Source organism: Lepidochelys kempii, chromosome 2 (genome assembly GCF_965140265.1).
Source record: "Lepidochelys kempii isolate rLepKem1 chromosome 2, rLepKem1.hap2, whole genome shotgun sequence".
NCBI classification, from domain to species: domain Eukaryota; kingdom Metazoa; phylum Chordata; order Testudines; family Cheloniidae; genus Lepidochelys; species Lepidochelys kempii.
In genome coordinates, this window is record NC_133257.1 from 267387116 (window position 1) to 267402240 (window position 15125).

Sequence of the window (15125 nt, forward strand, 5' to 3'; positions counted from 1 at the left end):
CTTTAAATGCTGAGAAATTACTGCCAGCAGCACACCCTACCCTTTAGGGTGTACTTTCACCAGAAAATTACATCCAGTCAGAAAATAACTTAGAGGAGCCAGGTTAACAAAGACATCCCTTATTTGTGATTCTTTTTTTCCTGGGAAAGAGTAGTTCATAGGAGCCTGGCAATGTTGCTGACCTCCCAGGCACAGCTGCACACTCCTAAATATTTATCTAGCAAAACATAAAAGAAAGCGTTTGAGTGTCGTTTTCATGGTCACTTGTCCCTCCTGAGGGTGTGTGCGCATCTCCGGTTACTACTGCTGTATAAACTGAACTGAAATGTTTAATCACTTCAGAAAGAAAAACAAAAGCAGCAGAGACCCATCAGTAAGAGCTGGGACAGAGGAAAGCACTGGGGCCTGAATGAACTCAAATTCTGAGTCAAATAGAGCCTACTGGGCTCCTGCAAGGTTTAACTTACACCAAAAGTTACAATTTCCATAGGCCCAAAGTCAGAATCCCAGTGTTGCCATCATGTGATTTTACTGCAAGTCTTTCAATATTTGGTTGTTTTGTGAAAGTCCAACCACCTGCAGTTATTTGAATGATCTGGTCCAGTCTGGCAATTCCATGTTCCTATGAGATCTCAGAAAACTCAAGTGTTTCACAATTGTCCATAAAGACTCCCTCTATTCTGCTCCAACCCACAATTTACCTGAAACCTTATAAACAGTCTGGGGTTTGCCAGGCATGTATGGGAATCAACAGAGAATGTGTAGGATGAGGGACAAAGCAGTGCATGGGAGGAAGCGTCATTGAGCAGGAAGGGAGTTCTGACTGATAGGGCTTAACAAGCCAGATTGGCAGTCTTGAAGAGCTCAGCGGAAGACAGAAGAGATTCAAGGGGAACAGCATAAGGCTTTATTAAAGGCTCACAGTTACCTAAAGATGCCTATTGGCATATCTGTGCCAGTTAATTACATGCAGTTAATAATACAAGTATATTGCCAAATCCTAGATGTACCTTTGAGGGGCAGAAAATGGGAATTTAAAATGTATACGCCTATTAAAGTGTTTTGATAACAATGCACAATACATATACAAGTGCATACACCACCTCTGTATGTTAATACACATGCAACAAGACAAAAAAAATGTGTTTAGAAAATGTGTCCAATTTCTGGCTATCATTGATGGAGGACTCCTAGCTATCACAATGGGATCCTACAGATGATACTAGCATCCTAAACCAGTTCCTGGTTTGGCAAGAGTATGCTGGGTTTTCTGTCGGTGCCTCTTAGCTATTATACTTCTAAATGACTGAATTTGATATGGTTCACTTCAGCAAGGAGGTTGTACAAGCTTCCCAGGCCAGGCTTTACGATAGCACTGCTTCCTGACTGCAAAGGATAAAGGTGTGGGTGTGTGCACTGGGGCAGAATGTGGAGGGAACAAAACTGCTCTGTGCGTGGAGGGGGTGCAGGGATCAGTGCAGACAATGTCTGATGATAAACTGGTGTCAGACTAGATGACACGCAGGCAAAATGACAATTTAACAGCAATATTTTACCAAAACAGAGAATGATAATTAAGGTTTGCAAAGTGCTATTATAAATGTGAAGACACACCATTATTCACAATTATTTGCAGGGTAGAGTAGTGAGGGATTTAATTAACATCTACTATAAGCTCCTATTTAAGCTGTAAGCTCCTCCGGACAGGAACATGACTGTCTTTTGTCTGCCTATAGAGCATCGTATGAAATAACAGGAAGATGTAAATGTTTACACCAATGTAAGGAAACAGACTGAGAAAAATTAGGGAAATTTGACAGGAATCCAAAAGTCTCATTGACCCCAATGGGCTTTGAGTGGGCTCTAAATGCATTAGAAAAAACTTCTAGTGCTAGAGCTAGAATAAAAACACACATTTATAAGTTGTTGGTACCTATTGTACCAGAAGAGAAACCTGAACTTTATGGCATTGGCAGGTAAGCACGAGGAAAAACTTTTAAATTATTATTTTAAGATGTATTTGTAAGTGGCAGAGTGATTACGTCTGTGCCTTTAAATAGAGGGAGGGGGAATTTCTCTGGAATGTAAGGCATGCTGGGAATGGAGAGAAAGCAGGAAAACAAGACAGTGGCTAGAAAGCAAGACAAGAGGAATTATGCTTAGAGCTGCTAAATATAACAAAACTTCTATAACGCTGTGGATAGATTTTGATTTATATCTGCATTTATAAAGCATTTGTTGCAGCAAAAACATTGGAGACTGGGCAGTGGAGATCCAGACACTGCTGCTGTGGGCTAGGACAGTCAAACCAACAGAAAACAAAGCTTTGTTTGCTTTACATAACGTAGGTACCTACCTCTTATATAGTGCTTTGCATCAATACAGCTCAAATCAGTTTAGAAAAGAAGTATCATTACCCCCATTTTACAAATGGAGAAGCTGAAGCAGAATGGTGAAGTGCTGTGTCCAAGGTCACCCAGCAAGGTCAGTGGTAGAGCCAGGAATGGAACCCAGGTCTTCTAAGTCTCCATCCAGTGCTCTATCCACTAGGGAACGTTGCCTCCCCTACACAGAGCTGTTTTATTTAAGCTGTGCTAAACTAGGATTGCCACTGGCACTTAACTTATAATGTGAGTGGACCAAGAGTAGAGACAAAATTTTATATTACATATATTCTGTTACTTACCAATATTGACAACTTTTTAAAAAGACTTCCAGTTCACCCTTTTAAAAACATTGCTATTCTAGGCAAATATTTTGTTTATTAAAATGGACCGAGTTATAACTGAGGGCTAAAAAGTTTAGATTCCTCAAGCTCATTTGATTCATTTCAATGCACAATCCTTGGTCATCCAGACAAATTTAACAGGTGATGGTATTGTTCCATCGGGCATGGAATAAAAATGGCCTTAGAAAGGAACTCTGGAGACTGAGGAAAAAAGTGAGGCAGCTCTTCATTTTGAGTCACAGTCCTCTCTTGTCCCACTTCCACTGCCCCAAAAAATAAATCCTACATACAGCCAGCATTTCAGAGTCAACAAAACCACCCATTTTTAGGTCAGAAGGGACCATTATGATCATCTAGTCTGACCACCTGCACAAAGCAGGCTACAGAATTTCACCCACCACTCCTCTCACCTATGTCTGAGCTACTGAAGTCCTCAAATCATGGTTTAAAGACTTCAAGGAGCAGAGAATCCTCCAGCAACTGACCCATGCCCCATGCTACAGAGGAAGGCGAAAAACCTCCAGGGCCTCTTCCAATCTGCCCTGGAGGAAAATTCCTTCCCGACCCCAAATATAGTGATCAGCTAAACCCTGAGCATATGCAAGATTCATCAGCCAGATACTACAGAAAATTCTTTCCTGGAGTAACTCAGATCCCACCCCATCTAATATCCCATCACAGGCCATTGGGCCTATTTACCATGAATATTTAATTACCAAAACCATGTTATCCCATCATACCATCTCCTCCATAAACTTATCGAGTTAATCTTAAAGCCAGATAGATCTTTTGCCCCCACTGCTTCCCTTGGAAGGCTATTCCAAAACTTCACTCCTCTGACAGTTAGAAACCTTCATCTAATGGAACCCATCAGATAAAGTGTCTGATAAAATCACAGGAGGCCACACTCAAGGAAAGTGTCTGCTTTTCAATTTGACAAAAGTTATTCTTCACCAGAATCTACCAGCAAGGGACAACATGCCTAACTTCAAAAGAGGTGCAGGTCAATATCAAATTTATAGCAAGCCTATGAACTTATGAAGTGTGCTAACAAGAGTTAAAAACCCATATGTACCTTCATTACTGATATCATTACACAGTCTGAAATTACAACTGAAAGTACCAGACTGGTTGGAAAATGCCACCTATAACATATTCACGAACAAGCTGCTTCTGAAGTCAGAAACATGGATCCTACACAAGCAGCATTTTCCCTGAGCTGAGCCTGCAGTATGTCCCAATGATTGCGAATGTTTACTAAGGCTACAGATAGCACTGATTTGTTTGTTTTATCTGTTCTGCAGAGATCAGCATGGCCACGTAACCCAAGTGAAAAATTAATCCACATAAAACAGCACTTCTGGCAACGTAAAGCATGGAGGCGTCCAACGTACAGAGCCCGCTGTGCTCAAAGGTTCACATAAAGAATTGTACCCACTATGCTATACGGTACCATACAGCAAACTTTCAGTAAGTAGTGCTTTTTGAGTAGAGGATTACCATAATAAAGTCCACTCCCTGCAGGAGAGCCTAATCTTGCTAGGTCACTGATCAGGCATTTAACTCTAGGTTAAATATCTTCACTATCAATGAGTGTTAGGATATAGATATTCAGGCCTGTCTGTAAAGGCCTATACTCTAAGAATTTAGGTGTATTCTTATCACTTGGCTAGTGATAGAGGTATAAAAGAAAGAATCAAAATCACTGTCTGCTGGTGTAAGGGCCTTCTCTTACTGTGACAGTCTGAGGCCCTGTTCTTAGGCTAAGGCCTTTGGCTAAGCAGCAGAGGCAGCCATAAGCTGGGAAGCAAACGGTCACATCCTCACATTCCAAACTAGTCACACTGAAATAAGGTGCTATTCGGCTGTTGGGAATACAATCCTGTCCTGATAGTTCCTATCACCTCCAGAGAAAGGGAAGTGCCTAGAAAATGTAAAAGGAAACTTAGTTTGATAGCATCCTGTCTGGCAAGAACTCACTTATCAATAGCTGGGATGTGAAATCCTCACTTCTGTATTGTCTTGTCATTATAGTTCCCACTTTGCTGCTGTTTGTCTGTATAATCTCTGTCTGGTTCTGTGATTGTTCCTGTCTGCTGTATAATTAATTTTGCTGGGTGTAAACTAATTAAGGTGGTGGGATATAATTGGTTACATAATCATGTTACAATATATTAGGATTGGTTAGTTAAATTTCAGGAAAATGATTGGTTAAGGTATAGCTAAGCAGAACTCAAGTTCTACTATATAATCTGTAGTCAATGAGGAAGTGACTGGGTGGGGGTGGGCATGTGGGTGTGTGAGATGGGAACAGGGAATGGGGGTAAGAAAATTGGAATCATGTTTTGCTAAAGGGGGAAATGGGAATGGGAGTAAGGAAGTTGGAATCATGTTTGGCTAAGGGTAGGAATGGGAACAGGGACACAGGTGTAAGGCTCTGTGGTGTCAGAGCTGGGAAGGAGGATACTAAGGAAGGAAACTGGAATCATGCTTGCTGGAAGTTCACCCCAATAAACATTGAATTGTTTGCACCTTTGGACTTCAGGTATTGTTGCTCTCTGTTCATGTGAGAAGGACCAGGGAAGTAAGTGGGTGTAGGAATGAGCTGCACCTGCCAGCACCAAATCAAGCCTGAGGGTAAAAGAGGGGCTTAAAAGCTTTGTTTTCTAGAGTTGCCAACTAATTTATCAAAATCATTTCAGTGGTTCTGTCCTTTCAACAGACACAAAGTTTGTCTGGCTCAAGTTATTTGCTAGAGCAATACCTTTACTCTCCTGTCAGACTAATCCACTCCTTGGATTAAGTTCTTGCCAGTGTTAAAGGAAACAAAGGAATTCCCTCCATCTCTCTGGGGTGTAGCATGTTTTTAACTTTGGGTGAAAATGTAATTTAAAAGTGCTGTTAGATGGAAGGTGATCTGAAAACACACAGTTTAAAAGATCCTATACCAGTTTTTTTTTTTTTTAAAGGTCTTAGAGCAGTCAACATTTTGGTTTTATGTCCAGAAGAGCGGCTGAGTGGTTCCCCACTGCATAGCTATACTTCAGAATGCTGCTTTGTGGATTTGCTAAACCCTGGGACCTTAAGAACTTTGAATTTATCAATACAGGAACGAAAGCCCTTAAAAGCTCATATCTATAGTTGCTTGTATATAGAATCGTAGAAGATTAGGGTTGGAAGAGACCTCAGGAGGTCATCTAGTCCAAACCCCTGCTCAAAGCAGAACCAACACCAACTAGATCATCCCAGCCAGGGCTTTGTCAAGCCTGACCTTAAAAACTCAAAGGATGGAGATTCCACCACCTCCGTAGGTAACCCATTCCAGTGCTTCACCATCCTCCTGGTGAAATAGTTTTTCCTAATATCCAACCTAGACCTTCCCCACTGCAACTTGAGACCATTGCTTCTTGTTCTGTCATCTGCCACTACTGAGAACAGCCTAGCTCCATCCTCTTTAGAACCCCCATTCAGGTAGTTGAAGGCTGCTATCAAATCCCCCCTCACTCTTCTTTTCTGCAGACTAAATAAGCCCAATTCCCACAGCATCTCCTCGTAAGACATGTGCCCCAGCCCCCTAATCATTTTAGTTGCCCTCCGCTGGACTCTCTCCAATTTGTCCACAGCCTTTCTGTAGTGGGGGAATCAAAACTGGACGCAGTAACTCCAGTTGTGGCCTCACCAGTGCCAAATAGAGGGGAATAATCACTTCCCTCGATCTGCTGGCAATGCTCCTACTAATGCAGCCAAATATGCCGTTAGCCTTCTTGGCAACAAGGGCACACTGTTGACTCATATCCAGCTCCTCCACCACTGTAATCTGCAGGTCCTTTTTTGCAGAACTGCCGCTTAGTCAGTTGGTCCCCAGTCTGTAGCGGTGCATGGGATTCTTCCATCCTAAGTAAAGGACTCTACACTTGTCTTTCCTGAACCTCATCAGCATTCTTTTGGCCCAATCCTCCAATTTGTCTAGGTCACTCTGGATCCTATCCCTATCCTAGAGTGCATCTACCTCTCCCCCCAGCTTAGTGTCATCCGCGAACTTGATGAGGGTGCAATCAATCCCATCATCCAGATCATTAATGAAGATGTTGAACAAAACTGGCCCCAGGACTGACCCCTGGGGCACTCTGCTTGATACAGGCTGCCAACTATTTTTACTATTCTTAAAATTATTATTCTTAGTAATTTTCCTCGTTTTCCAGTCTACTGCATATTTCTGTAACGGGTCACATATGGCAAGCAGTGTCATCTAATAGTCTCTAAAGAGAGTCAAACTCTGGGTTATCCCTTGATCTGACAATGACTCATGTGACCTTTGGCAAGTAATATAAGGCCTGATCCTGTAAAATGTTAGGTGCTGAACATCCTCAATTCTCTCTGACTTCAAAGTGAACTGAGGGCACTCAGCTTCTTGCCGGATTATGTCCTCAACCTTTCAAGTGCTTTGGTTTCCATATCTGTAAAATGGGATAATACTGACCTACCTCTCTGGGATGCCATGAAGTTAAAAAATGTCAAGTGCTTTGAGATCCTTGTCTGAAAGCACAGCATGTTACAAGCCTCAGATACCTGTTTATGATTTGCTTAATTCCCAAAACTGGGAGGGAAAAGAAGGGATTAAGGACTGGATGGCGAAAGATTAAACATATTCCACCTGACTTCATGCTCTTATACAAACTCCTACGTCTTCAGTAATAAAGCTCAAAACTAAATGGTCCTAGGTGAGTCAAGTTTACAGTCTTCTGTCAATACTTAATAGCCTTGAGGGATAAGTGTTTATAGAGCAAAATCAGAGTTGTCAGTCTCTGCTCCAGAAGCAGCCCAGGACCAACTGAACTGCCATGGAGACTGTGCCACCTTCCACCTACAGAGAATGTGGGTCCCTTCAGGTCTAGATTGAAGTCATTAGTGGGGCAGCACAAGGAAATCTGCACTGAGGCTGCCAGGCTGCAATCCTACATGGCTTAAGGATATACAGCCAGCTCCTGAAAGGGATGTCAAACAGGAAGGAGTATTTATTATAATAGAAAGAAATTATTCCATGAGCAATTTGAAAGCACAATTGGCTTCTGTCACTTTTAATCTTGAAGATTTTTATGTCTAAGACTAAGCCTGCCAATCACACTGAAATAGCAGTTCGAAATTACATTTTCACTCACCTGACACAAATTCACAGTTTACTATTACTATCCAGTGCCTATAGAAAGGAGGGGGTGTATGAGTACGCGGCAGCACTCCCTACACAATCACCACATTGTGTTATATCCCCTTCCCCTACCCTTTGGCAGTCTTATCTATTTAGCTTGTAAGATCTTCGAGACAGGCATTATCTACTACTCTGTTTGTATGGTGGCTAGCTGGCACTTAGGAACCAACCAAAAACAGGGCCCCAATACACTACTATGATCTATATAGTAAGATTCCAGGAACATCATTGTGTGTCACCTGAAGCCTAGAATGTCTGTTGAGTAAGTGTGAAGTTATGGAAGCAGCTACCAGTATGGCTGAGCGCTCTTTCTGTTCAAAATATCACCAGATGCAATTATCACTGGGATTCACAAGCTGTTACCATCCAATTTTTAAGTTCTCAGCCATTTTCAGATTTCTTTTTTTAAATACAAATTATTTTATGAATTATACCCACAAGACAGCACAGGCTTTCAGCTCCTCATTATAATGAGCTGTCTGGAAACAGAGCAGCTGAAATTTCAAGCCTAAGAGAAGATAAGATTTAAACTAAAGTGAAAGAAGGGATGGATCCTTACAATTGGAAAATTCCATGACAGTTGATAAGTTGACAGGAGGGGGGAAAAGAGGAGGTACCGATGAGAAATGGCCAAGAGGGCAAGACCTCTCCAATGTTTGGGAAAGAAAAGCAATAACTAGGTAAAAAGCGGGGATTCCCCCAGGCATGAGGAACTGAAAACAGTATTCGAACCTTCTATTTCTGTCACTAGTCTCGTTATGGTAACACCCATTGTTTCATGTTCTCTGTGTATATAAATCTTCCCACTGTATTTTCCACTGAATGCATCCGATGAAGTGAGCTGTAGCTCACGAAAGCTTATGCTCAAATAAATTGGTTAGTCTCTAAGGTGCCACAAGTCCTCCTTTTCTTTTTGCGGATACAGACTAACACGGCTGCTACTCTGAAACTAGTCTACTACCTGTAAATTAAGTTAAGATAAAGTGCTGAAATTTACAGGAAAACCAATGTAAAGAGTCTGCATACTTGGGGTTGGGACATAAGGTGCATGAAAGATAGTTAGGTACAATAGATAAAGTATCAGAAAAAACCTAGGTGAAGTTCCCAGTAACTTGAGGTCTCGGAGTAGATTTCTTCCTTAAATCCAGACTCTTGGAACTCTGTGCTCAGACAAAACCCTCAAAACATTAAAAGCAGTTATGCTGCAGTGAGGTTACCCACCTCTTAACGTGAGCTGCTCTGCTCCTACAGGAGCCAAAGAGAGGCACCACTGCTGCTTCCTCATACTCTTCAGTTCCCCTTTGCCTGTCCAGAACAGACTCCAGAGGAATGCTACCACAGAAGCACTGATCTATGGAAAACCAGTATTTTGGGAAGCGCAGTTACTGCTAAGTAATCAGGCTTACTACACTAAATTGCCTCCAGAGTTGTGCCCTCTTCAGGAACCACACGCTTGCACTAGTGACTAGGTGAACAGCTGAGTAAGATGGTTTATATAGCGACTGCAATGCTGCCCCAATAAAGCAGGCACCTGACCTAACCTGTGCATCTAGATAGTATGGATCGCTGGAAGTACACACTGGACTCTCTCATGGGTGCTCTACAGATTTTAGCAACATGAATTCTATGAAGGGGAGTTTCAGAAGATGCAGATGATGATGAAAGACCACACTATCAGTGACAGTGTTCAATCAAATCTGGCTGCAGACTCTGCAACCAAAAAATAAGCTTTACCAGTAAGAAGCTAATACAATCCCCTGAGGGCAATAAAATGGGTGAGAACATTAAGGACCAAAAAAAGCTTCCTTGAGAAGCTGCAAGGAATTTCTGATAAAGCTCACAGTTCAGCAGCCTTTTCAGCAAAGGTTTAATAAAAAGAACATGCTCTCCACTATGTCCTACATTGCTGCAAAAGCTGCTAGATGTCACTAAATTAAGATCCAACCAGTGATAAACGATAGTCTCCCATGACCACGCAAAATACTAAAGGGAACCCAAATCAAGAAACACTTCCACTGAAATGCAACATTAAAGAGTCAAAGACCTGGGATTTCAGAATGAATTATCCGATATTGCCAGGATATCTGAATATTAAAAGTTCTAAAACCTTGAAAGACATGTTGACCAGAAACAATCACTTCAATTCACTAACTACTACTGCTATTTCCTTTGTTTAATACATCAGTTTTATATGCAAAACGTGTTTTAATAAATTTTTTCTTATGTATCCAGAACTTTTAAAGTAGTTTTATTTAATAAACAAATGTAAATGCAGTTTTTGTGCACTTTTAATTGAATTTGAATTTCCTTCTCAATAGAGCTTGACAAATTGCAATCAAAAACTAAATCTACTAAGAAAAAGGTTTTATTCCCATTTTCTAATATACTAAAAATGGAAAGATTAAGAAGCTCAAATATAAGATAAGCTTCATAATTGCTTAAATAAATGTTTATAGATATAACATATCCTCCTGGTTAGCAAAAAGCAGCACCAAGTTTAACGTAAAGGTTATATATATTTAGTTGCAAATCAACACATTTTAATGGTTACCAACCAATGAGAATCAAGCTCTCTTAAGGAAAATAAAGTACAAATGCAAAACTATTAAAATCAATTATTTAAATCAAGGCTTCCTGCTTGCTGATTTAAATCATTATTAAATAAATCTACCCTGCACTGTTCTCTCCAAGCATCAAATGAGAAGTAGGTTCTGGATGCAGAATGTCTGAGCCTTAGATCAGGCCTTACTGAAAGAAATAATAGGTCTCCCGGGATAGGTACTTATGCTTTGAGTAATCAAGTCAGAATCCCATGCCAGAGCCTTGAGTAGCACCTTAGAAACTTAGGGAAAATGTGGGGAAGGAGGGAGGAAGGACAGGAAAAAAGGAGTGATTCAGTTTAGCAGGAAGAAATACCTTCATGCCTGCAGATTCTTATCTGCTGTGGGGCAGAAGCCCTTCCAACCGGGGGGGGTGGGGGGAGAACAGGTTATGACCTGTTTTTACTGGGTTTTTTAAATGGGGATGGGGGATTTAAAAATGGGGATGGGGGATCCAGGAAGTTTTTGGAAAGCGTAGGGGACAATTTCCTGGCGCAAGTGCTAGAGGAGCCAACTAGGGGGGGTGCTTTTCTTGACCTGCTGCTCACAAACCGGGTAGAATTAGTGGGGGAAGCAAAAGTGGATGGGAATCTGGGAGGCAGTGACCATGAGTTGGTTGAGTTCAGGATCCTGACGCAGGGAACAAAGGTAAGCAGCAGGATACGGACCCTGGACTTCAGGAAAGCAGACTTCGACTCCCTCAGGGAACGGATGGCCAGGATCCCCTGGGGGACTAACTTGAAGGGGAAAGGAGTCCAGGAGAGCTGGCTGTATTTCAAGGAATCCCTGTTGAGGTTACAGGGACAAACCATCCCGATGAGTCGAAAGAATAGTAAATATGGCAGGCGACCAACTTGGCTTAATGGTGAAATCCTAGCGGATCTTAAACATAAAAAAGAAGCTTACAAGAAGTGGAAGGTTGGACATATGACCAGGGAAGAGTATAAAAATATTGCTCGGGCATGTAGGAATGTTATCAGGAGGGCCAAATCGCACCTGGAGCTGCAGCTAGCCAGAGATGTCAAGAGTAACAAGAAGGGTTTCTTCAGGTATGTTGGCAACAAGAAGAAAGCCAAGGAATGTGTGGGCCCCTTACTGAATGAGGGAGGCAACCTAGTGACAGAGGATGTGGAAAAAGCTAATGTACTCAATGCTTTTTTTGCCTCTGTTTTCACTAACAAGGTCAGCTCCCAGACTGCTGCGCTGGGCATCACAAAATGCGGAAGAGATGGCCAGCCCTCTGTGGAGATAGAGGCGGTTAGGGACTATTTAGAAAAGCTGGACGTGCACAAGTCCATGGGGCCGGACGAGTTGCATCCGAGAGTGCTGAAGGAATTGGCGGATGTGATTGCAGAGCCACTGGCCATTATCTTTGAAAACTCGTGGCGAACCGGGGAAGTCCCGGATGACTGGAAAAAGGCTAATGTAGTGCCAATCTTTAAAAAAGGGAAGAAGGAAGATCCTGGGAACTACAGGCCAGTCAGCCTCACCTCAGTCCCTGGAAAAATCATGGAGCAGGTCCTCAAAGAATCAATCCTGAAGCACTTGCATGAGAGGAAAGTGATCAGGAACAGCCAGCATGGATTCACCAAGGGAAGGTCATGCCTGACTAATCTAATTGCCTTTTATGATGAGATTACTGGTTCTGTGGATGAAGGGAAAGCAGTGGATGTATTGTTTCTTGACTTTAGCAAAGCTTTTGACACGGTCTCCCATAGTATTCTTGTCAGCAAGTTAAGGAAGTATGGGCTGGATGAATGCACTATAAGGTGGGTAGAAAGCTGGCTAAATTGTCGGGCTCAACGGGTAGTGATCAATGGCTCCATGTCTAGTTGGCAGCCGGTATCAAGTGGAGTGCCCCAAGGGTCGGTCCTGGGGCTGGTTTTATTCAATATCTTCATAAATGATCTGGAGGATGGTGTGGATTGGACTCTCAGCAAATTTGCGGATGATACTAAACTGGGAGGAGTGGTAGATACGCTGGAGGGGAGGGATAGGATACAGAAGGACCTAGACCAATTGGAAGATTGGGCCAAAAGGAATCTGATGAGGTTCAGTAAGGATAAGTGCAGGGTCCTGCACTTAGGACGGAAGAACCCAATGCACAGCTACAGACTAGGGACCGAATGGCTAGGCAGCAGTTCTGCAGAAAAGGACCTAGGGGTGACAGTGGACGAGAAGCTGGATATGAGTCAGCAGTGTGCCCTTGTTGCCAAGAAGGCCAATGGCATTTTGGGATGTATAAGTAGGGGCATAGCGAGCAGATCGAGGGACGTGATCGTTCCCCTCTATTCGACATTGGTGAGGCCTCATCTGGAGTACTGTGTCCAGTTTTGGGCCCCACACTACAAGAAGGATGTGGATAAATTGGAGAGAGTCCAGCGAAGGGCAACAAAAATGATTAGGGGACTGGAACACATGAGTTATGAGGAGAGGCTGAGGGAGCTGGGATTGTTTAGCCTGCAGAAGAGAAGAATGAGGGGGGATTTGATAGCTGCTTTCAACTACCTGAAAGGGGGTTCCAAAGAGGATGGCTCTAGACTGTTCTCAATGGTAGCAGATGACAGAACGAGGAGTAATGGTCTCAAGTTGCAGTGGGGGAGGTTTAGATTGGATATTAGGAAAAACTTTTTCACTAAGAGGGTGGTGAAACACTGGAATGCGTTACCTAGGGAGGTGGTAGAATCTCCTTCCTTAGAGGTTTTTAAGGTCAGGCTTGACAAAGCCCTGGCTGGGATGATTTAACTGGGAATTGGTCCTGCTTTGAGCAGGGGGTTGGACTAGATGACCTTCTGGGGTCCCTTCCAACCCTGATATTCTATGATTCTATGATTTAATTCTCCAGTAATTGTGTGAACTTAAATTAGGTTTAGGATTCTTAGACCATCTAAATGTTTAAATAAAGCTGAATGACTGTTGCTTCCTCTGCCTAGAGAGCAGTATTCATAGATTCAAAGGCCAGAAGGGACCACTAAGATCATCTAGTTTGACCTCCTGTATCACACAGGCCATAGAACTTCCCCAAAATAATTCCTAGAACAGATCTTTTAGAAAAACATCCACTCTTGATTTGAAAAATTGTCAGTGATGGAGTTTTCACACCCCGAGTGATGTACTTATACCAATGTAAGTTTGTAGTATATATCTGGCTTTAGTCATTTCTGAAAATGAGAGTAGGAAAAAAAACATCATTGCCTTCCTCATGTTAAGTTCATTCCAAGAACTTTTCTTTAAGGAACTCCACAGTCTCCATGCTTTGGAGCAGGTTCTTGAAATTTGGCAAAGGAGAACCTATGTGTCTGAGATACGCTTTTTACTGTGAAAGAACACCCAAATTTGGCCAACCTCTGAGCCTCTGAAAAATCTCAATTTGTATATGCTAAGTAGAAACTTGTTAGAGTTTGGCTGTTAAATTCTCTAAAGATTCTGTGTGCACTGACCATGCTCCAGCCCCACATAGCTCCTACATATGACTGGACTGCACATGTGCCATTGCACAGAGTGACTGAGCATGCTCCATCCTGGGGCCACAAGGGCAGGCGGAGCAGGACTTTCTCTGCAATTGCTACTCTGGGCCACTATGGTAGTGGACAACAGACCAGACAACAGGGAAATCGTCTCTTCTGTGTTCTCAATGCTCCCCTTGCTGATGCCCGGGAAGTAAGGAGAAAAAGGAAGCAGTTTGACTTAGAACAGAGGGGTGAGGAAGGTACACACTGGGAGATGGTGTTGCAGGAGCCGGGAGGGGTGGAGGGAGCAAAGAGGAAAGACAAGAGCAGGGAGGGTCTAGGGGGTATATAAGCGCAAATGGAGGGAAGGATTGGAGCAGAGAGGGAAATCAGAGGCAGAAGGGACTATAAATACTAGAGCACACTCCCCTCCATAACCTGAAATTGAACCCAATGTCCTACATTCCTCTACTGTCAGCAAATAGTGTTGAAATCCACTGGCAAAGTATGTGCCAGATCTCCCTCAAGGGCCTGACCCACATATTCAGCCCCCAGCTGCTACCATTTACTCAGCTCATGTAGTAGAGGTCTATGCTGCAGATGTAATGTCCAAACCCTGCTGATGACCCAAATTGGGGGTCAATATGGTCCCACAGATAGAATTTGGTTTTGCATTTGCTTTTTTAAAAAAATTAGGAAATGATATTAAAACTACATTAAATATTAAGGTTGCAAAGTCAAGCACCCAAAAGTTAGGAAATGCCAGAATTAAGGTTGCCCATGTAACCTTAATTTGTACCCCATAATGTATATGCATTATGAGACAACCTTTAATTACCAAAAAAACAAAAAAAAAAAAACAACCACAGGAGTACTTGTGGCACCTTAGAGACTAACAAATTTATTAGAGCATAAGCTTTCGTGGGCTACATGAAGTGGGCTGTAGCCCACGAAAGCTTATGCCCAAATATATTTGTTAGTCTCTAAGGTGCCACAAGTACTCCTGTTTTTTTTGCTGATACAGACTAACACGGCTGCTACTCTGAAACCTGTCTTTAATTACATGGTCACATACTATTTTTTCCACATTATTTTCTTTAATTGTGTGTTCCTCATTTTCCTCACCCAGTGAGAGACACAAG

General features: G+C 42.4%; 1 protein-coding gene across 9 annotated transcripts in view; it reads right to left on the reverse strand.

The window, feature by feature from the left end:
• The window catches only part of MAP4 (microtubule associated protein 4), a 276274-nt gene that overhangs the window by 113951 nt on the left and 147198 nt on the right, over nucleotides 1–15125 (reverse strand). The window lies entirely within an intron of this gene.